Genomic DNA, 22086 nt, shown 5'->3' with positions numbered 1-22086 from the left:
ATAAGTGAAGAGGAAATAAACATTTTCTCAAACAAAAATTGAGGGGATTTGTTGTCAGTAGACCTGCCTTGTAAGAAATGTTAAGTGTTCCTGAAAGAAAAAAAAATGACGTTGGTCAGAAATTTGGATCTACATAAAGAAAGGAAGAGCATTAGAGAAGAAATAAATGAAGCAAAACAAACATTTCATTTTTCTTATTCTTAATTGATCTAACAGATCAGTTTGTTCAAAATAATAATACCAATAATAATAGCAACGCTTAATAAGGGTGATAACTTATAGATATAAGTGAAATGAATGACAGCAGTATTATAAGAAACAGGAGGGAGGAATTGGGAATACTCTGTTATAAGGTGCTTGCACTACCCATGAAGTGGTATAGTGGAATAGTGTTATTTAAAAGTGAATTTGGATTACTTGTGAATGTATGTTACAAATTCTAGGGCAACCACTAAAAAATCAAGAAGTATAATTGATATGCTAAGAGAGGAGAGAAAATGGAATCACATAAAATATTCACTCAAAACAAGAAGGCAGAAAAAGGGTAGAAGACAAAAAAAAGACAAACACAAGGACAATGAATAGAAAACACGAACAAATACAGTAAATATTAATATAACAAAATGAAAAATCACTTTAAATATCAATGGTCTAAATAACACCTAATAACACTTGTCTCATTAGGGAGACCACCTCAGGGAAGATGTAAATGCCTGATCACTGCACTGTACACCTGAAGCTGAAGCTGAACAATAATGAATGTCAACTACAAATATATACATATATATGTGTGTGTGTGTGTGTGTATACACACACACACACGTATGTATATAGTTACAAGAAGCGGAGTACAGCATTAGGAATAAAGACAGTGGAAATGTAATGGCTGTGTGTGATGTCAGAGGGATAGTGGATGGGGGGAGGGGGGTTGACACAGTGTGTGGGATATAAATGATAAATGTCTAACTATTACATTGTTTTGTGCACTGGAAACTAATAAAAAAAATTTTTTAATTAATAAAATAAATAAATAACACCTAATAAAAGACAAACTGTCAGAGTGGATTAAAAAAAACAAGACCCAACTATTTTTTGTCTACAAGAAACCCACTTTAAATATAAAGACAGATAAATTAAAAGTAAAGGGACAGAGAAAGATATACCATGCTAACATTAATCAAAAAGAAAGCTGGACAAAAATGCTTCAGTGACTATCATTGTATGCTTACTTTGTTTCCTTATATGAAAGAAAGATGATCTCTTTTTTTCTAAACTTTTTTGTTTTGGTTTGCTTTCCTCTTTTATTAAGGTATAAAATGTGTACAGTAATGTGGGTAAAATGCACTAAAGAGTATAGCTTGATGATTTTTTGCATATGTACATACATACATCTTTCAGTTTTTACAATGTTATAAAATAATTTAGCAATTATGTGCTCAAGGACTGTTTTAAGCACTTTACATGTATAAGTTCCTTTAATCATAATAAAACTGCAAATTAGGTACTATGATCATTCCCTTTTAAGATGAGGAAACTATGGCACAGATAAATAATTTGGCCAGGGTCATGAAGTTAGCAAGCACAGAGCCAGAATTCAGACCCCCCCAGTCAGCCTCAGTGTCTATGCTCTTAACATTTCTATACTTTCACTACATATAATCGTGGAAGGGGCTTAGCAGAATGTCTGAAGCACAATATTAAGTGCTCAATATTATCATCATTTTTACTATTATTACTGTTTCATTGAATCTGAGATGCCATCAACTGTAAGACATACCATTATTTTAAATGCTCCAAAAAACATAAAACAATCCTAATAATGAAGACTATATTGAGTGTTGTAAGATTCATTCCAAAGATGAGAAGATGTGAAAAAATGTACTTTATAGAATGAATGAAATTCAGTGTTGTTGTATATATAGTTTCCCAGTTAGTGTTGTCCAGTGGGTTTAAATACCATCTATATCCTGAGGGCCCCCAAATTTGTATTTCCAGTCTTGACCATTCTTTGAACTGTAAATGTGCATATCCAACTGCTTATTTAATGTCTCTACATGGATGTTAACAGGCACCTCAAAAAACACATGCCTAAAATTGAGTTCTTGATAGTCTTTACCATCTCGGTATATGGTAACTCTATTCTTCCAATTATTCAGGCCAAAAAGCTTGGTGTGGACAAATTCTGATGTCTCTACCTTCAACGTAAATCCTGAATTCAGCCACTTCTTACCACCTGCTCTGCCCATACACAAGCACCATATGGCAGAGATTGCTAGCTGCTCACCTAATCCATACTTTCCTCTTCTTTCTGGGTATACATTTCCCAGCCTCCCTTGCAGCTAGGTGTGGCTACACGAAGGAATTATAAGCAATGGAATGTGAGAACAAATTTCATGTGCCATTTTCAGCCTGCCCATGTAAACCTCCCAAGCATACTCCTATATGCTTTTCTCCCCTTCCAGCTTGCTGAGGTGGCTCTGTACCTTACTCCTCAGGATGACCTTGGTAGCCATGCACTGAAGATAGCAATGCCTCTGTCAACCTGGGTTTCTGAATGACTGCATGGAGAAGGGAAGTCCCAATGACCTGTTCACCCACCCAGTATTGTAAGATTAGCAATAAAAACTTTGTTGTGCTTGAGACAGTGGGCAATGAGGAAACATATTAGAGGATGGAAAGATGGAAAGTCTTGTTAAATAGCAGCAAAATGCCTGAGTAAGATATTCACTGTAGGGCAGACAGGTGGCTCAGTTGGTTAGAGCACAAGCTCTGGGCAACAGGGCTGCCGGTTCGATTCCCACATGGGCCAGCGAGCTAAGCCCTCCGCAACTAGAATGAAGTCAATGAGCTGCCACTCAGCTCCTGGGTGGCCAGACGGCTCAGTTGGTTGGCTCTCGACAACAAGATTGCCGGTTTGACTCCCGCAAGGGATGGTGGGCTGCGCGCCCTGCAACTAACAATGGCAACTGGACCTGGAGCTGAGTTGCGCCCTCCAAAACTAAGATTGAAAGGACAACAACTTGACTTGGAAAAGTCCTGGAAGTACACACTGTTCCCCAATAAAGTCCTGTTCCCCTTCCCCAATAAAATCTTTAAAAAAAAAAAAAAAGATGTTCACTGTAATCAGAAGTCAAGGCCAAGTGCCTCCTGAGTCTATAGCTTTAGGGAAGGAGCATGGAAAGAAATGTTAGCAGTGTGTATTGATGGTTACTTGCTGTGTATTACAAGAAAGAGAAAAGCTCAGGTAATAATTGGCTGGTTCAAAGGCAGAAATGAAAAGAAATAAGAAATTTGGGAATACAAGTTTAGAAAAGCTGACTGCTTCTGTATCCCAAATAATAAGACTGAAAAAGGCTTTGTGTAACGAAGTGTGGGAGAACAACTCCATTGTGATATGCTAGTGACTTTGCACATCTCCGTGTAGGCCACATAAGCAAGGCTTGTCTGCAGTCTGACCTGAATCTTGGCAGAATGCTCTGAGATTCCACTGAGAAAAAGGGAAGATAAGGAGAGGGTGCTGCTGCAAGGAAGTTTCTCACCCCTATCATGTGGAAGACTGCCACAAGGCCATTTCTCACCCATCTCCCCGGTTTTGAGGAGGGCAACCCTTTCCACCTGCTCTACTTCCCTGCTAGGGTACAGCTGCCAGCTTTTGTGACTGTCTATAAAACTGCTTGACTCTAGTTTAAAATTGGCTTCTCCATGACAGAGGGATTTATCACTCTGGTGGTCTGTCATTTGCCTGCTCATGTTCAGTATTACCTTGTGGGACTAGGAACATGGGAAGCTGACACCATGCTGATCTTGCTTATGTTGCCTCTGGAAGTCATACGCCACCTAAATCCATTCAGCTTCATTACCGCTTACCAGCCTAATAACTACAATAGTGTCAGCAACCATACTGCTGCCTAGGGACTGCATGACCATTTGACACAAAGGTGCTTCGAGACTACTCAGTTAAGGGACTTCCGTTCAAGGGACGTCAGAGTAGGTAAACTCCGTACTCGCCTCCTCCCACGACCACATCAAAATCACAAATAAATTATAGAACCACCCTTCAGAAACACCTGGAGACTAGCTGAACAGAAATCCTACAACTAAGGGTATTAATAAGAAGCCACCTCGAGACTGGTAGAAGGAGCAGAGACACAAAACGGACTGGTCCTAAGCCCACGTGTGGCGTGGTTAAAGTTTGGGAGGGATATCTCAGCTGCAGAGGTCCCCACTGAGGAGCAAGGGCTCCCCAGCCCAGAACAACAGTGCGGGGAAGAGGAGTCCCCACAACACCTGGCTGTGAAAATTAGTGGGGATTCCATCTTGATGAGACGGAGGGCTGCTGGAGAACCAGTCAACCTCTTAAAGGGCCAGAGCACAGACTCACAAACACTTGCCCTAAGCTCCAGAGAAGGAAGAGCAGCTGGGAAAGTACCAGGGACACATGGGGAGGAACTGAAATATCTGGCTTCAGGATGAGGGCTGGCAGGACAGCTCCCTCAGGGATTAAAATGCCAGCAGGCACCGTTGTTCCTTTGTTGAGCCCTCCCCTCACACAGCCCGCAGGCACGGGCAGAAGCCATATCTGAGTCTCCATTAACCTGACTAACTAACATGGCTCTTGTCCCTCCCTGGTGCTTCTCTGAGACCCTGACCCACCTGGCCTGAACCTCTTTCAGAAGCTAATCCACACAAGCAGCCAGCCTGGGCCAGCTCTGTAGACTTTCCAAATATCTCTCAAAAGTCCACAAACCCCAAATATGCAGTGACCGGACTCAGCAAGCCCTGTATCTCTTGCTAAGCAGCCCCAAGCCCAGCACTAATGGCAGCCAGCCTTGGTTCACAGCATAACCACTCCCAGGGGTCTCCAAGCCCAGCACAGGCAACTACCAACCACAGATCACTCTGTAGTTCCTACCAGGTGGCCCTGGACCAGACACTGGCAGTGGCTGACTTTGGCCTGCACCAGAACCCCTCCCAAGAGGTCCCAGAATCAACATACCTGGAAGTCAGCTTCAGACCACAACAAAGCACCACCCAATTAGCACCACAAATGGCACACCCAAAAGCTGGACTCAGCAGGCACCAGAGCCCCCACTAAACTGAATCCTGTTTAGTGGGGTCAGCCCCTGAACAATAGCTTGTCCGCTGTCTGACTGGCCAGACCTCACAGCCAATCAGCATGATGGTCAATCCTTGCTTGCCAACAGCAAGCAAGGTTCAACTACGACAGGAGAGTACACACAACCTACAGCAGGGACACCCCTGGAGCACCTGGCTCAGATGAACAGAGAGACAGTGCCACTGGGCCCCAAAGGACGCCTACTATATAAGGCCACTCTGCTAAGACCAGAAGACATATAGCAGCTCTACCCAATACAAAGAAAAAAACACAGGGAGGCAGCCCAAATAAGGAGACAAAGGAACATGTCCCAAATGAAATAACAGGACAAAACTCCAGAAAAATAACTAAACAAAATGGAGGCAAGCAATCTACCAAATGCAGAGTTCAAAACACTGGTTATAAGGATGTTGAATGAAAATGGGAAGAATAAATGATCTCAGTGAGAATTGCAATAAAGAGATAAGAAACATTTAAAAAAAAAGAGAGAGATAGAAAACATAAAAAAGAACAAGTCAGAAATGAAGACTAAAATAATTGAAATGAAGAACACATTAGATGGAATCAAACACAGGTCAGATGAAGCAAAGTATCAAATCAGTGATTTGGAAGACAAAGTAGTAGAAAACACCCAATTGGAACAGCAAAAAGAAAACTAATTTTTAAAAATGAGAGTAGTTTAAAGAACCTCTGGGACAACATCAAGCATAACAACATTTGCATCATAGGGGTACTGGAAGGAGAAGAGAGAGAGCAAGGGACTGAAAGCCTATTTGAAGAAATAGTTACTGAAAACTTCCCTAACCTGGTGAAGGAAATAGACATACAAGTCCAGGAAAAGCAAAGCATCACAAACAAGATGAATCCAAAGAGGCCACACCAAGACACATCATAATTAAAATGCCAAAGGTAAAGACAAAGAAAGAATCTTAAAAGCAGCAAGAGAAAAGCAGTAAGTTACCTAGAAGGGAGCCCCCAGACAACTGTCAGCTGATTTCTCAACAGAAACTTTGCAGACCAGAAGGGAGTGGCACAAAACAAAGTGATGGCACGAAACATTCAAAGCGATGGAAAGCAAGGACCTACAACCAAGACCACTCCACCCAGCAAAGCTATCATTTAAAATTGAAGGAGAGGTAAAGAGCTTCCCAGACAAGAAAAAGCTGAAGGAGTTAATCACCACCAAACCAGTATTACAAGAAATGTTAAAGGGATTTCTTTAAGAAGGGAAAAAAATAAAAAATATGAAGAAAATAGCGCAAAGAAAAAAATTCTCGCTGACAAAGGCAAACACATAATAAAAGCAGTGGATCAACCAACACTAAAGCTAGTACAAAGGTTAAAAGGCAAAAGTAGGAAGATCATGTGTAATTACAACAGCAAATTAAGGGATACACACAAAAGAACTAAATAATAACAAAAGCATAAACGTTGAGGGAGTGTGTAAAAATGGTAGTAATTCTAAAATGTGTTCGAACTTAAGTGATCATCAACTTAAAATAGACTGCTATAAACATAGTTTGGTACATACAAAGCACATGGTAACCACAAACCAAAATCTACAAGAGATATACAAAAAATAAAGACAAAGGAATCCAAACACAACACTACAAAAAGTCAACATACAAGAGAAGAGAGCCAAGAGAATAAGAAAGGAACACAGAACTACAAAAATAATCAGAAAACAAAAAAAATGGAAATAACTACATACCTATCAATAATTACTTTAGATGTAAATGGATTAAACGCTCCAATCAAAAGATAAATGGATAAAGAAGAAGTGGTACATATATACAATGTAATATTACTTGGCCATAAAAATAAAATCTTACCATTTGCAACAACATGGATGGGCCTAGAGGGCATTATGCTAAGTGAAATAAGTCAGAGAAAGACAAATACCATATGATTTCACTTATATGTGGAATCTAAAACAAAATAAATGAACAAACAACACAGAAACAAACTCATAGATGGAGAACAAAGTGATGGTTGTCAGATGGAAGGGGGCTTAGGGTGAAAAAGGGGAAGGGATTAAGAAGTACCAATTGGCAATTACAAAATAATCATGGGGATATAAAGTACAGGTTAGGGAATATAGTCAATAATATTGTAATAACTGTTTATGGTGTCAAGTGGGTGCAAGATTTATCGAGGGGATCACTTCATAAGTTACATAAATGACTAACTACTATGCTGTACACCTGAAACTAATATAATATTGAATGTCAACTGTAACTGAACAATTAAAAAAAATTTTTTTTTAATTGTTAAAGCATTTTTTAATTTTTAAAGCATCAAAATAAAAATACAACCTACTGAGTGGGAGAAGATAGTCACTGATGCTACATCCAGTAAGAGGTTAATACCTAAAATATATAAGGAACTAATATAACTTAACACCAAAAAAACAATCTGATTAAAAAATGGGCAGAGGACCTGAATAGACATTTCTCCCAAGAGGACATACAGATGGCTAACAGACATGAAAACATGCTCAGCATCACTAATCATCAGGGAAATGCAAATTAAAACCACCATGATATATCACTTTACACCTACAAACAACAAGTGCTGGTGAGGATGTAAAGAAAAGGGAACCCTCATGCACTGTTGGTGGAAATGTAAATTGGTTCAGCCACTATGGAAAACAGTATGGAAGTTTCTCAAAAAATTAAAAATAAAACTACCTTATGACCCAGCAATTCCACTTCTGGGTATTTACCAAAGAAATCCAAAACACTTATTTGAAAAGACATACGCACCCCTATGTTCATTGCAGCGTTACTTACAGCAGCCAAAATGTGGAAGCAACTAAGTGTCCATCGATAGAAATGGATAAAGATGTGCTACATATATACAATAAAATATTACTCAGCCATAAGAAAGAATGAAATTTTGCCATTTGCAAACAACACGGATGGACCCAAAGAGTATTATGCTAAGTTAAATAAATCAGATAAAGACAAATACCATATAATTTCACTTATATATGGAATCTAAGAAATAAAGTAAATGGACAAACAGAAACAAACTCATAGATACAGAAAACAAATTGATGGTCGCTAGATGGGAGAGGGATGGGGGAACGGGTGGAAAAGGTGAAGGGATTAAGAAGTACAAATTGGCAGTCATAAAAACAGTGACGGGGCTGTAAAGTATAGCATTTGGGAATATAGTCAATAATATTGCAATAACTATGTATGGTGTCAGGTGGGTGCAAGATTTATCGGGATGATCACTTCACAAGTTATATATGAGTAAATGTCTAGTCACTATGTTGTATACCTGAAACGAATATAATACTGTATGTCAAGTGTAATTGAAAATTTTTTTTAAATTTTAGAACTGGATAAAAACACAGAGGAATGAAAGCCATGTGATCACAGAGGGAGAGTTTGCAATGATGCAGCTACAGGCCAACAAACGCCAAGGATTGCTGGAAACCTCCAGAAGCTAGAAGAGGCAAGAAAGGATTCCTCCCTAGAGGCTTTGGAGGGGATATGACCCTGCCCTGATTTCAGACTTCAAGTTTCCAGAAATTTCTAAGAGAGTAAATTTCTATTGTTTTAAGCTCCTGAGTTTGTTGTACGTTGTTAAGGCAGCACCAAGAAGCTAATGCAGACTTATTCCCTGCACTAGGGCATACTGCGTGCTTTACATATCTTAGATTCTGGTCCCCTATAAAAATGCCACTTCACATTCTCCACAGCAAAACTTGGTTATTAATCCTGGAGAGTTTTCTATGACTCTTTTGGGTAGAATTACTGCTTATATCTGTTTCCTTGGAAACATTTATGAAAATTTACTAAAACAAGATTGGAAAGAAAAAAAAAGATTACTCAGTTAAACTGAGGGCCTCGGCCCTGGATCAAAAATCTGATTGAGGATGGTAGTATCCTTCTCATCTAAGCCTGTTTTTGAAATGGCATCAAAATAGCCACCATTAATTAGGAAAGGGAGAAGCATGGGAACAAGGAGGTAAATACATAAAGCAGACTTTACTATCTCTAGGAAAGAACTTTGGATGTGGTTACCGCACATGGAACTACCTAGAAGCAAGTAAATCAGAGGCCTACTACGGTTTTGAGAGAACTGAAATGCCAAAGAAACCAAGAGTCTGGTTGGAAAAAGCTACGAGGTTGAAAACAGCCCTTGGGCAGGAAGTGATCTTGGACAGCTGACAGTCTGCAATCGCCATCCTTATCTCTCTGACTGTTTCCATCTGCCCCCCCCCCCCCCTTCGAAGCAGCCTTACCATTCCTTCAACACTGTAGGTATATTCCCACCTCAGACCCTTGGCCTTTGCTGTTTCCCCTGCCTAAAAAAAATGTTCAGATATTCACATGGCAAAGTACACCATGGATCCCAGCCCCAGGTATATTTAGGGGTAACTGACAGAAACTGTCTAGCTTTCTTCCTGTAGCTGCCACTCCCACAGGCACCAGGTCCACTGTTGGTGGCATAAAACAGAAGCTAGGTGTGTAACCTCGCTACTCTGCCACCTGGTTATAAAGGACCTCAGGGCCCCATAAAATGCACCTAATTGTCTGCAGGAGTTGCTAAGGGATATCACCTCTGCTTAGGAACAAGTCAACTCCACGTGACTGGTCTCAGCGGGGTACCACAGACACTGCTGCCACTCTGAAGCCTCCCCAAGGGGTTGGTGTCTCCTTCTGGATTACAGTATTCTGCCCTGGTGACCCCGGGGACAGTAGGATGCAGAAGGTGCCTGGTGGTTTGTGGGGTGGTTCGGGTGAAGAGCTCTCTCCTCCCTGTGCTGGGTTCTGCTAAAGGAACCCAAAGCAGTGCCAGATGAGAAATGCAGGCTAATGCAACTCCCGTGAGTCCTGTAGTAGGAAGGGCATTGATACCCTCCTAGTTAGTACACCTGTCTTTTGGATGTTTTGAGACCCAGTTTCCAATCTGTGGAGGGCAGGTTTCAACACATTGACAAGCAATTCTCAAACACCACTGGAGTGTCTGAGAATTCGACTCCACTCAATTCAATTCTGATACTACCTGGAGAGAGCATCAAATTCCACAGGTTAAGGTCACTGTCCTACACAACTGCCCCACTTCAGATGCCAATCATAAGCCCAGACTGTCACCTGGGCTTCTGACCAACCAGATATAGATTGGAGGTTCCAACAACTCCCTTACCAGCAAATCAGTTCAGACACCAGTCGCAAGTCCAAGATGTTACCTGTACTTCTGACAGAATGGCTAGCTGCCAGGGACCCCGCCTTGGGTTCATTTAATTTGCTAGAGTGGCTCACGGAACTCAAAGAAACATTTTACTTATTAGATCACAGGTTTATTATAAAAGAATATGACTCAGGAACAGCCAGATGGAAGAGATGCACAGAGCAAGGTGTGGGGAAGGGGCAAGGAGCTTCCATGCCCTCTCCACGAGGGCCACTGTTCCCAAATCCCCACGTGCTCACCAACACAGAAGCTCTCCAAACCCTGTCCTTTCGAGGCTTCATAACAGAGGCGGAATTAACTCATTGGCCATTGGTGACTGATTCCATCTACAGCTCCTCTCCCCACCCCAGGTCAGGGCAGTGGGATTGAAAATGCCAACCCCAGGCAACCAGCCCCCACCCTTAGGGACAGCTCAAGTCACCTCATTAACATAACAAAAGACATCTCTGTTGCTGTCTTTTAGGACATTCCAAGGGTTTTAGGAGTTCTGTGCCAGAAACAGGGATAAAGACCAAATATATATTTCTTATTATAAATCACAATACCACAATCCACCCCCGGTCTTGGAACACTGACCCCTAATAGCAAAAACAATCATAAAAGTCAAAAGATACTGGCACATAACTAGAATCTCATTCAGTCATTAATAACTATCCAGTTCAGCATCATATCATATGAAAATGTCTCCCAGGGCGAGGCCACTCAAGTTTGCAGGCTTCCATTTGATCTTGCCAGGTTCCAAAAGCAGGTGGTCTCAGCAAACACATTGCTTAACTTTTTCAGGCATCTGGTATAATCGAGTTAAAAGACAACACCATCTCTCACTGAGCCTCTTTTGATATGTTCATGTAATATTAGATTTCTCCCATTATGTACCCCATTTATTCATCCCTTACCCTCAGCTACTACTTTTTCCTTCTCTCCATTTATACCCCATGTGTGCTGGTTTAGATTGCAGGCAGCAGTGCTAGCCTAGCAAGTGCCTCCCTCTCAGTCCACTTCTATTCAGAGAAAGAAAGGTCACACAGGTGCAGAATTAGTAGGCAATCTGTACCACCAGGCAATATAGTAACTGTATTCACTGTTAGCCCCAATTTTGCCAGATGGGGTGAAGGCACATCCTGCCCCTTCTGGCCCTTAGGAATTCTGACATAAAAGTGAAAAACAGTTACAGTTTCTTGCTTAGAAATCATTCGTTTCCAGCCCTTCTAGTTGCAGCCCTGGTCCTATAACCATTACACCAAGTAGGAGGGGAAAATGTTGATGTGATAAGGGAAAGAAAGAATACCACCACCTTCCCCATCCCTCTGCCCCCATTCACCAGAAAAATCTATCCAGTAGGAACATTCCTCTTGCCCGACTCATGTTCATGTTGAGTATGAGCACACTCATGAAGGCACACACTCATGAAGGCGTGTAAGCCAGCCCTTCATGCTTTATCTCCGTTTTAGACACCCACTGTTCTATTTCCCCATTCCAATTCTCTATCAAGCTATTACTCAGAGGAGACTATCGCTGCCCATTGTTGGACATTATGGGCTGCAAAGTGTATTCCTTAGTGTGAAGAAATGATGGTAGCCGTCCAAATTGGTGCAGTACCTTCTGTTCAGGTCTTTTATAGCTCTCAGAGCATTTGCATTTACCACTGGCTAAGCAAAGCCCAGTCTAGGGTCCGTGTCTATTCCTGGCAGGATCCATTTGTAGCCCCTCCCCACGGCTACCAGCATCAGTCTAACTTGCCAGCTATGTTCTGGGCCTTCCCCCAGGGAGTCTGCCACACAGCCATCTGCACTCTCCGTCTTTCTTGTTGGCAGACAGCTGTTACTGGCATTTTGTGCCTCAGAGGGTGCAAGAGGACAGTGTCTACATTCAGCCCATCTCTGCATTGCTGCAGACCCCCATGTCTGCTTATTTCACGGACCCAGGTGGCCATCTCAAGGGAGCACCTAGGTATATCTGGTTGTCGATTCCAGTTCTTCTAATGGGCGTCGCCATGTCCTACTGTGTTTCCCCGAAAATAAGACCTAGCCAGACAATCAGCTCTAATGCGTCTTTTGGAGCAAAAATTAATATAAGATCCGGTCTTATTTTACTATAAGACCGGGTCTAATATAAGATAAGATAAGATAAGATAAGATAAGATAAGATAAGATAAGATAAGATAAGATAAGATAAGACCCGGTCTTATATTAATTTTTGCTCCAAAAGACTCATTAGAGCTGATTGTCCGGCTAGGTCTTATTTTCGGGGAAACATGGAACTTTAATGCACCCTTCAAATTTCCATGGGGCTACCCCTTTAATAGGCCAGGTTTCCACTGCCCTCCTGCCTGACCATAGGGCCAGGCCATTGGCCACTGCCCAAGAGTCAGTAAAAACACAAACATAGGGACTTTTACCACTGTTCAATCTTTTTGTCACTGCTGGGGAAAAGCATGCAATTCAGACCACCAGGCTAATCTGTTTTTACCTTCTTCAATCAGTGGTGGCCTTCTACACCGGATGATGTCCATTCACCTTGGAACTGCTGTCCACAAACCAAGCAGCATATGGTCAGTCAGTCAAGATCCATTTATAGGGCACTGTCCACGTGACAATAGAATCCAGCAGCTCCTCACACAGCTCCAGGGCCAGTCCTAGGGGAAAAGAGGCTCCCTGCTCATATCTCCTTGCATTCTCTCAATAACAAGATCCTCTAAAAACCATTTCCACATTATTATGGAACTCTTCTGGACACTGCCATCCCCATTAGGGCACTTCTCCAACTTCATCCGAGACATTATGGCTATTCCAGATTTTTAAGATCACTTTACGTCCTTCAGATTTTAAGATCACTTTACGTCCTTCAGGTAGCTTCAATTAGTAATGTTCATTAACAAGGTAGTAGTAAACACCCCTCCGAAGGACCAGCAGTCATCGCTGGGAGGCGCTCACAGGCTCTTACCATCACGCCCGGGCCAGGCCCCGCGTCAGGCTAGTGCACAGGCAATGGCCCTACCACACTCCAGCTTCTGTCCTGCACCTGTATGGGCGCAGGCAATCTTACTGGTTCACATTTAGCATGTCCAGTTAATACTGCTTGAAGGGTGGATTTACATGCCTATTTTACACTGTTAGGTAGGGGAAACATTCCCCAGTCAGATAAAATGTCCCTCCCCATAATACAATTAGATTTCAATACAATTAGATTTAAGAAGATGCATTTCCCAATATATGTAAATGTTGAAACATTATGTTGTACACTTGCAACTAATATAATGTTGTATGTCAATTAAACCTCAATTTAAAAAAAAAATGCAACCGCGGTGGCCGGATGGCTGTTGGTTAGAGCTCGAGCTCTGAACAGCGTTGCCGGTTCGATTCCCCCATGGGCCAGTGAGCTGCACCCTCCACAACTAGATTGAAAACAATGAGCTGCCGCTGAGCTCCCAGCGGGGCTGTTGGTTAGAGGGCCAGCTCTCAATAACAGGGTTGCCAGGATGGTGGGCTGCGCCCCCTGCAACTAAGGTTGAAAACGGTGACTGGACTTGGGGCTGGGCTGTGTCCTCCACAACTAGATTGAAGGACAACTTGGAGCTGATGGGCCCTGGAAGCACACTGTTCCCCAATATTCCCTAATAACATTTTTTTTAATTTAAAAAAATAAAAAACAAACAAAAAAACAAAAATGCAACCACTTCACATAAAGCCTGTTCAAACACATCCCAATTTTCCTGCAAACCTGTACCTTATTTCCACCAACCTTCACCTTCTTAACTGTAATCTCATTTAAGCCTTCATCAATAGGTTTTGATTGTACAATACTAGGTATGGGAAGTGTTCCTAAACCAGACATAATATCCATTCCCATAAAATATTCAGATAAAGATGAAACAATTTCTTTACATCATACTTGCTTAGACTTCTTTCCTATCAACCATTAAATTTTTACATTCAATTCAGTTGGAGCACAAGTAAGGGCTTCACCAATATGGGTTTTGGTGCACAGTTTGTAGGATTCTCATATCAAGAAGCCCTGGTAACATCACTTCTCCCCCCCCTCCCCCCGCCCCCGACCATTCATTTCCCCCACTCTTGTGTAAAAGGCTGTGGGTCCTCAGTAAGGGTTGAGCCAAGGGAACTTGGCCCTTTTGTCAATCTTTATCTTGATTAATACACCTAACTGCTGCCCCAAGTGATTGCTGCTTAGGATTTTCACTGCAATTTTTTCCTGCCAACTTTTTAAATTTCTCCATATTGGGATAAATAGAGCAGCCTTAATTAGGGCCCTTTAATATTGGGGGACCAACAGGGGCCCCTTTGGCCCAGCCAACATTAGGTAGTGCTGTTATTAAAACCTTTGTTTTAACCCATCAGCGTCCATTTCATTCATCCCATTTCTTAATAACCACCTAAAGATTTCCATTCTCCTTTTTCTGCTTCGTTTGGCCTCTATCAATATTCGCTTTATTCACCTTTATTTCCTCCTTTTAAAAATTTCCACCTAGTCGGGAAGAGCCCTCAGACTCCCCCCCAGCCTCTACCCATTCTCTTGTTAATTAACCTACCGTTTCTATTAGCATCTATAAGACCCATGAGGAGAAGCAGAGACAGTAAATTCCTTAAGGCTTCCCCCAAACTGTTTTTCGATTTCACAACATAAGGTTAATATGGGTGCCCAAGTGAAAGGGGTCCCCTTCACCACAGCATTTTTTGTGACCTGGATAACGGGCATGAATAACCGGGTCATCATAAAGCCAGTCCCACACAGCTTGCAGATGAAGTGCAGCAGCTGCTTCAACTGGGGTGTTGGACTCGGCCTCTATAGGGGGTGTTGGGCAGTCCCGTCTCCGGGCACACAGATACTACTGTGGCTTTTATCGAGTCCACATGCTGGCTGTGTACCCCAGGAAGTAACTTCCTGTGTGCCTGAATCACACATAGCCATCTCTGATTGTTCCAAAGTGAGCTGTGGGTCCTGTATCTACCCAAACATGCTCTCCCACTCAGCAGCATTCAAACCAAAGACACAGCCCTCAAATTAGTTATTCTCACATTCCATTTCGTATGTAAATGTTTCTCCGGAAGCCATAATACCCCGATCTACAAAACAAACAACTTTCACACTATATACCGCCTCCCCCACCCTGTTTCCAAGTTTCTTGGTTTCGCCCTTCCCCCACGTTGATTTTTACCTTGTGGGGCGGCTTTGAGGCCAGTGGCCCGGAACTCTGACTCAGTAAAATCTGAGCGTGGCCTAGTCTAGCATCAAAGTTCGACACAGCATTCTCTTTACTTTCAGTTCAGCTATTACAGATAGCAATAACCAAAGCATTGAATATTTTGCCTTTTTCTTATTAGTTTGCATTTCCATATACACCCAGTGAACCAGCACCCTGGGAGTTGGAACCATCTTTAGTAACTGATTTCAGTACAGCTGCTGCTTCATACCGATGACCACGCGGCCACCCAGGAATCAAAGGTTCTTCATCCCACATCCATTCATTCTTTCTCTCCCTAAACCACATGTTTTGGTGAGCCAGGGCCATTCTATGCAAATCCTACTTCACTGCCACAAACTCTTGGGTTCCTGGAACCCAATTCCAAAGTGCGTGGGAGATGGGGAGGCTTCCCACGCAATACCCAGCAATTCTCAGATACCAGCAGGATGTCCAAGGATTCAACTCAATTCTGACACTATCTACCTGGATATTGCATCAGATCCCACAGGTTAAGGGTTGAGTCCTACACGAGTGCCCCTACCTCCCACCCCCATTTCGGACCCCAGTCACAAGTCCTGGCTGTTAGGCTTGCTTCCGAATGACTGACTAAATTCTAGCAACCCCCTCCTCAGGTTTGATTAGTTTGCAAGAGAGACTCACAGAGAAACATTTACTTACTAGATCACCGGTTTATTATAAAAGGATATGACTCAGGAACACCCAGATGGAAGAGATGCTTAGGGCCAGGTGCTCGGAAGGGATGAGGAGCTTCCATGCCCTCTTAAGTCGCGCCACTCTCCCCAACTCTCCACGTGTTTACCAACCTGGAAGCTTTCCGAACCCTTGGGTTTTTATACAGGCTTCATTACATAGGCATGATTGATTAACTCATTGGCCATTGGTGACTGATTGAACCTCCAGCCCCTCACCTCTCCCCAGAGGTTAAGGGGGTGGGACTGAAAGCTCCAACCTTCTAGTCACCAAGTTGACTTCACTGGGAAGGAGTCTGAATCCTTAGGTGTACTTCCAAAAGTTGCCTCATTAACATAACAAAAGACACATTTGTTGCTCTGTAACTTAGGAAATTCCAACAGTTTTAGGAGCACTGTGCTAGAACCAGAAGACCAAACATACAGATGGTGCCAAAAAAAAATGTTTATACATTTTAAGAAAGGAAAAAACTGCATTAAAATTGTAATACTCAACATATACCGATAACAAAAGACTACAAGTCATATGTATAAATTTTTTTGGCACCCTTTTTTGGCCTTATTACAGTATCGCAGCTTGTAAATTGGAGGTACATTTGGAAAAATATTTTTAACATCTAATGCCAGTTTCAAAATATGCATTATCTTAGCCTCAGCAATCAGAGAAGACAAATAAAAGATACCCAAATTGGAAAGGAAGAAGTAAAACTCATTATTTGCAGACGACATGATACTATATATACAAAACCCTAAAGACTCCTCCAAAAAACTATTAGAACTAATAAATGAGTTCAGTAAAGTTGCAAGATACAGAAAACAATCCCATTTACAATTGCATCAAAAAGTATAAGATACCTAGGAATAAATTTAACCAAAGAAGTAAAAGACCTGTACTCTGAAAACTATAAGACACTGAAAAAAGAAATTGAACAAGATACAAATAAATGGAAGAATACACCTTGCTCATGATTGGAAGGATTAATATCGTTAAAATGTCCTTACTACCTAAAGTAATACACAGATTCAATGCAATCCCTATAAAAATACCAATGGCATTCTTTTCAGAATTAGAACAACTAATCCTAAAATTTATATGGAACTACAAAAGACCCAGAATAGTCAAAGAAACCTTGAGAAATAACAAAGTGAGAGGTATCATGCTCCCTGGTATCAAACTATAACTACAAAGCTACAATAATCAAAATACTATGGTACTGGCATGAAAAAAGATATATATAGATCAATGGAACAGAATAGAGAGCCCAGAAATAAATCCTCACTTATATGGTCAGCTAATATATGACAAAAGGAGGCAAGGAGATATATACAATGAGGTAAAGACAGTCTCTTCAAAAAGTGGTAGTGGCAGAACTGGACAGATACATGCAAAAAAATGAAATTGGACCATGTTCTCACACCATATAAAAAAATAAACTCAAATGGATTAAAGACTTAAATGTTAGCACTAAAACCATAAAACTCGTAGAAGAAAACACAGACAGTAAACTCTTTGACATCACTCTTAGCAATGTCTTTTTTGATATGTCTCCTCGAGAAAGGGAAACAAAAGAAAAAATAAACAAATGGGACTACATCAAATTAAAAAGTTTTTGCACAGCAAAGGAAACCATCAATAAAACTGAAAGACAGCCCATTAAATGGGAGAAAATATTCGCCAACGATAATCTGATAAGGGGTTAATATCCAAAATATGTAAAATAAACTCATACAACTTAACACCAAAAAACCCCAAATAATCCAATTAAAAAATGGGCAGAGGACCTGAATAGACATTTCTCCCAAGAGGACATACAGATGACCTATAGATATGAAAAGATGCTCAACATCACTAATCATCAGGGGAATTGCAAATTAAAACCACCATGAAATATCACCTCACACCTGTCAGAATGGCTATCATAATAAATCAACAAATAAATGCTGGTGAGGATGGGGAGAAAAGGGAACCCTCATACACTGTTGTTGGGATTGTAAACTGATGTCGCCACTATGGAAAACAGTATGGACATTTCTCAAAAAATTAAAAATAGACCTGCCATACGATCCAGCAATTCGACTTCTGGGTATTTATCTGAAGAAAACAAAAGCAATAATTTGAAAAGTATGTGCACCCCAATGTTCATTGTGGCATTATTTACAATAGCCAAGATATGGAAGCAACTTAGGTGTCCATCGATGGATGAATGGATAAAGAAGATGTAGTAGACATGTACAATGGAATATTATTCACCAATAAAAAGAATGAAATCTTGCTATTTGCAACAACAACGATGAACCTAGAGGGTATTATGCCACGTGAAGTAAGTCAGACATAACAAGACAAGTACTGTTTGATCTCTTACATGTGGGATCTAAACAAAACAAAATAAATGAATAAACAAAACAGGAACAAACTCATAAATATAGAGAACAAGCTAATGGTTACCAAAGGGGAATAGGAAAAAAAATTAAAAACTAAACATAACTGTTATTCACCTCAGCAACATTTGAATAATAAATAACAAATAAATAAATAAAATATGCTTTCTCTCTGACCCAGCATTTCTACTACTCTGTACCTACCCTAAAGAAACACTCCTAAATAGGCACAAAGACACAGGAACATGGATATTAATCACAGAATTTTGTTAACCGTGAACATAGGGCAATAGTGAAATAAACAATGGCACATGCATACTAGGGATTATTACGCAGCAGTTTAAAAAATGAGGTGGATTTATGTCATAATATGGAATGACTTCCAAGATAAACTGTTTAGTGAATAAAACAAGTTGTAAAAAAAAAAAAAATAATAAATATATATATATATATATATATATATATATATATATATATACACACACATATATAAATAAATAAAAACAAAAAAACCTACAAAATGCCATACATGTTTTAGTAAGCATATACGTAGAAAAGCCCATGTATATGATAACTGATAACAGTGGTTGCCTCTGGTAAGGAAGAGAAGGGAATCAGGATTGGGGATGGAGATTGAGAGGACTTAAACCATCTGCTTAATAACTAAGTGTCTTTCAAGGACAATGACCGTGTGATTCGAAATTTATTTATTTTTTTAAGTCACAGGCATGTTTATTATTCTCTTGGCCACCAAGGTCTTTCCTTCCTGGGCAGTGTCACAGGGAGGCGAACCCTCAGGAAGCGACCACGCTGCCACCTGAAGCAGGCCCTTGGGGAAGCAGTGTTATGGGCGGCAGGAACAGCGCCTTCAGCTTGCCTGGCAGGCTGCCAATCTCGTGACCCTGGGCTTCCTAAGACTTGACCCAGAAGGCAAACTTAAGGACACCTTCACCATCTCAGCTGAAGCCCCAGGATTTGATAACCTCCTGCTGAATCCGCACGGCCACGGGCAGCACGAACCGCAGCATCTTGCCCATGTCGTTGCCCGTGTTTTCCCGAGCCTCCTCCGTGCACATGGCGTTCTCCTGGGCCAAGAACACCTGTATCACCTCAGCCAGAACCACCTTGGCCTGTTCGAGGTGCAGCTTGGGGCGAGGCAGACGCCAGAGGGCAACTGAAGTTGCACGTGCTGCAGAACACCAAGGAAATGCTCAGGAGCAACAGGACGTCTGCTAGACAGGCACGCTAGGCTGTGTGGTGGGGCGCCTTCCAGTTAGGACGGGAAAACTTACTAGACAAATTCAAAAAGAGCTGTAAGCACTTAGAAATTAATTTTTTATAAAGGGCATTTGGCTGTGTAGCCAATATTGTCATGCCCCCCAACTCCTGCCTTTGTCCCCACTCCCTTATCACTTTAGTGCACACTGGCCCAACTTCCAACTGCTAGCTCGCCATTACTTCGCCTGAGGGCTTTCTCGTATCACTGGAGCCAGCTGTGCGGCTGGAGTCGGCTTTGCCACCTACGTGGAGGACCAGAAATGCCGGGGAGTGAACCCCCGGAAGCAGCCCTCAACCGATGACTGATGGGAATTAGTGTACTTCTCAGTCAGGGTCCAGTCACGAGGCAGAAGCCGCCATTAGCTATTCTAACAGGCAGCATTTCATGTAAAAAAATGTTAGGTAGGCATAAAGTTGTTAAGTAGGTAACTCAAATGGCGAAAAGAGAACGCTAACGTATCATAAAGAGGGTAATCACAAGAAGCTGCTACCACCCCCAGGGCTGGGGTACAAAAGAAAGAGAACTAAATTCTTACAACTTAGAAGCATGGAGAAAGGGCTCCATGGGGCTAAACCCCAGAGCCCCTGAGGAGGGGGCACTGCTCACCTCATGCTGGTGTTTCTGATGGCGGTACGATGAGGCTGGTTCTGTGAATGTTGGATAATGCCAAACCGGATTCAACTGTAGACACAGAAAGGCGCTGTTGGTGCGGGGGGTGGGGAAATGCTCCCGAGGGGATGCGGACAGAAGCAGGAAGCTGCCAGGAAGGAACAGAAAGAACAGTTTGAGTTCCTGGGTCCTCCTCCAGCCTTGCAGTCTCGAGACCCTCTAGCGTCCCCTATAGGCAGAGTGTAACAGGGAGCCGCTGGCAAAGCAGAAATGCGGATGACAGAATCCCTTGCCCAGAATTAAAAGGTAGAGTATAGAAGGGTGAGTCTGGAACTTAATAACTTAATAGCTGAATAACATGCACAAAAATAAAGAGAATAGTTTCATGAGTCCAAGTTTATCTACCACTCAGCTTCAACAGTTATTACTACTTTGGCTTTCTTGTTTCATTTATTCCCCTCCATATTTTTCCCCTGGAGCATTTTAAAACAAATCACATAATTTCATCCATAAATACCTAAGTATCTACAAGGATATGAACTTTAAGAACACAATATCACTATCACATCTAATAAAATTAACACAAATTCCTTAATATAATCTAATGCCCAGTCTGTGTTCAAATTTTCCTGATTGTCTCAAAAATGGCTTTTTACAGTTGGTTTCCTTGAATCGAGACCCAAATAATGTCCAGGTATTGTTTTAATTACTATGTCTCTTTAAGTTTCTTTTAATCTTATAGCTCTTCCTTCCCCCTTCCCTTTCTTTTTTATATCATTAATTCGCCAAGGAAATCACGTCATGTCTTTTAGAATGTGCTATACTCTAAATTTGTCTGGTTGTATCCTGTCAGTATCATTTAACATGTTCCTGTTTCCTCTTTATTTTCTGTAAGCTGGTAGTTACCTCTGGAACCCTGGTTAGATTCAGGTTCAATGCTTTGCAAGGATATTCATAGGGAGTTGTGTACTTCCCATTACACCTCATTGGAAGCCACGATAATAATCTTTTTTAAACTGAAGCATAATTTTTAAATTGAAGTAAGATTATTAAATTGAGGTATACTTTACCTACAATAAAATGCACAAAAATTAAGTGAACAGCTTGATGAATATTTACATAGTATGCAACCATGAAACTTCCACTTAGAGCAAGATTATTAAAGCATTTCCATAACCTAGACCATTCCTTCATGAAATGGTGATTTCCAATTCTGTCATTCTTGCAGAGCTTGAATTATTTTGATGAAGAACTTTCTCATCAATTCTGGATGCTCTGAAATACAATCAGGCCGGATAAATGTTTAACTTTATTTTCTTTCTTTGCCAGTTTTATGATTAATAAATTGGTGTCCTAGCAGCCTCCAAAAAGTGACCATTGAGGTTTTATTTATTTTTAGTATCATTATGAACTCCTAGAGTTTTAAATATTTGAGGTATAAATATACTACTTTGCAGTCATAATGCTTTTTGATGCTCACATTGTCCAATCTTGGGCCAGTGGAAATCCTTAAAAAGTTGGTTCCTTAGGCCTTTAATATGACTCTTGTAGTCCTTAATTTCTAATAAGACAGGATATTCCAGGT

At 41.2% G+C, this 22086-nt stretch overlaps 2 non-coding genes and 1 pseudogene across 3 annotated transcripts in view; all 3 read right to left on the bottom strand.

The window, feature by feature from the left end:
• Positions 1-12799: 12799 nt before the first annotated feature.
• LOC109455926 (uncharacterized) overlaps positions 12800-22086 on the bottom strand; it is a 247327-nt gene continuing 238040 nt past the window's right edge. For both annotated transcript variants that reach the window (XR_016019990.1, XR_012493410.2), the window contains exons 4-5: positions 20499-20649; positions 12800-12959 (exon numbers count right to left, since the gene is read on the bottom strand). This is a non-coding gene — a transcript (uncharacterized LOC109455926). The remainder of the gene's footprint in view (positions 12960-20498; positions 20650-22086) is intronic.
• Positions 19408-19743, bottom strand: LOC109455918 (protein C10 pseudogene; annotated as a pseudogene).
• Positions 19874-19936, bottom strand: LOC141569778 (U7 small nuclear RNA). The gene has a single exon (XR_012493574.1). It is a non-coding gene; the product is annotated as a U7 small nuclear RNA (small nuclear RNA).

The sequence above is a fragment of the Rhinolophus sinicus genome, chromosome 18 (genome assembly GCF_057876585.1).
Source record: "Rhinolophus sinicus isolate RSI-liver-muscle chromosome 18, RSI-T2T, whole genome shotgun sequence".
Taxonomy (NCBI): Eukaryota; Metazoa; Chordata; class Mammalia; order Chiroptera; family Rhinolophidae; genus Rhinolophus; species Rhinolophus sinicus.
The sequence above is the reverse complement of the archived record's forward strand: the minus strand, read 5'-3'. Positions and strand labels throughout refer to the sequence as shown.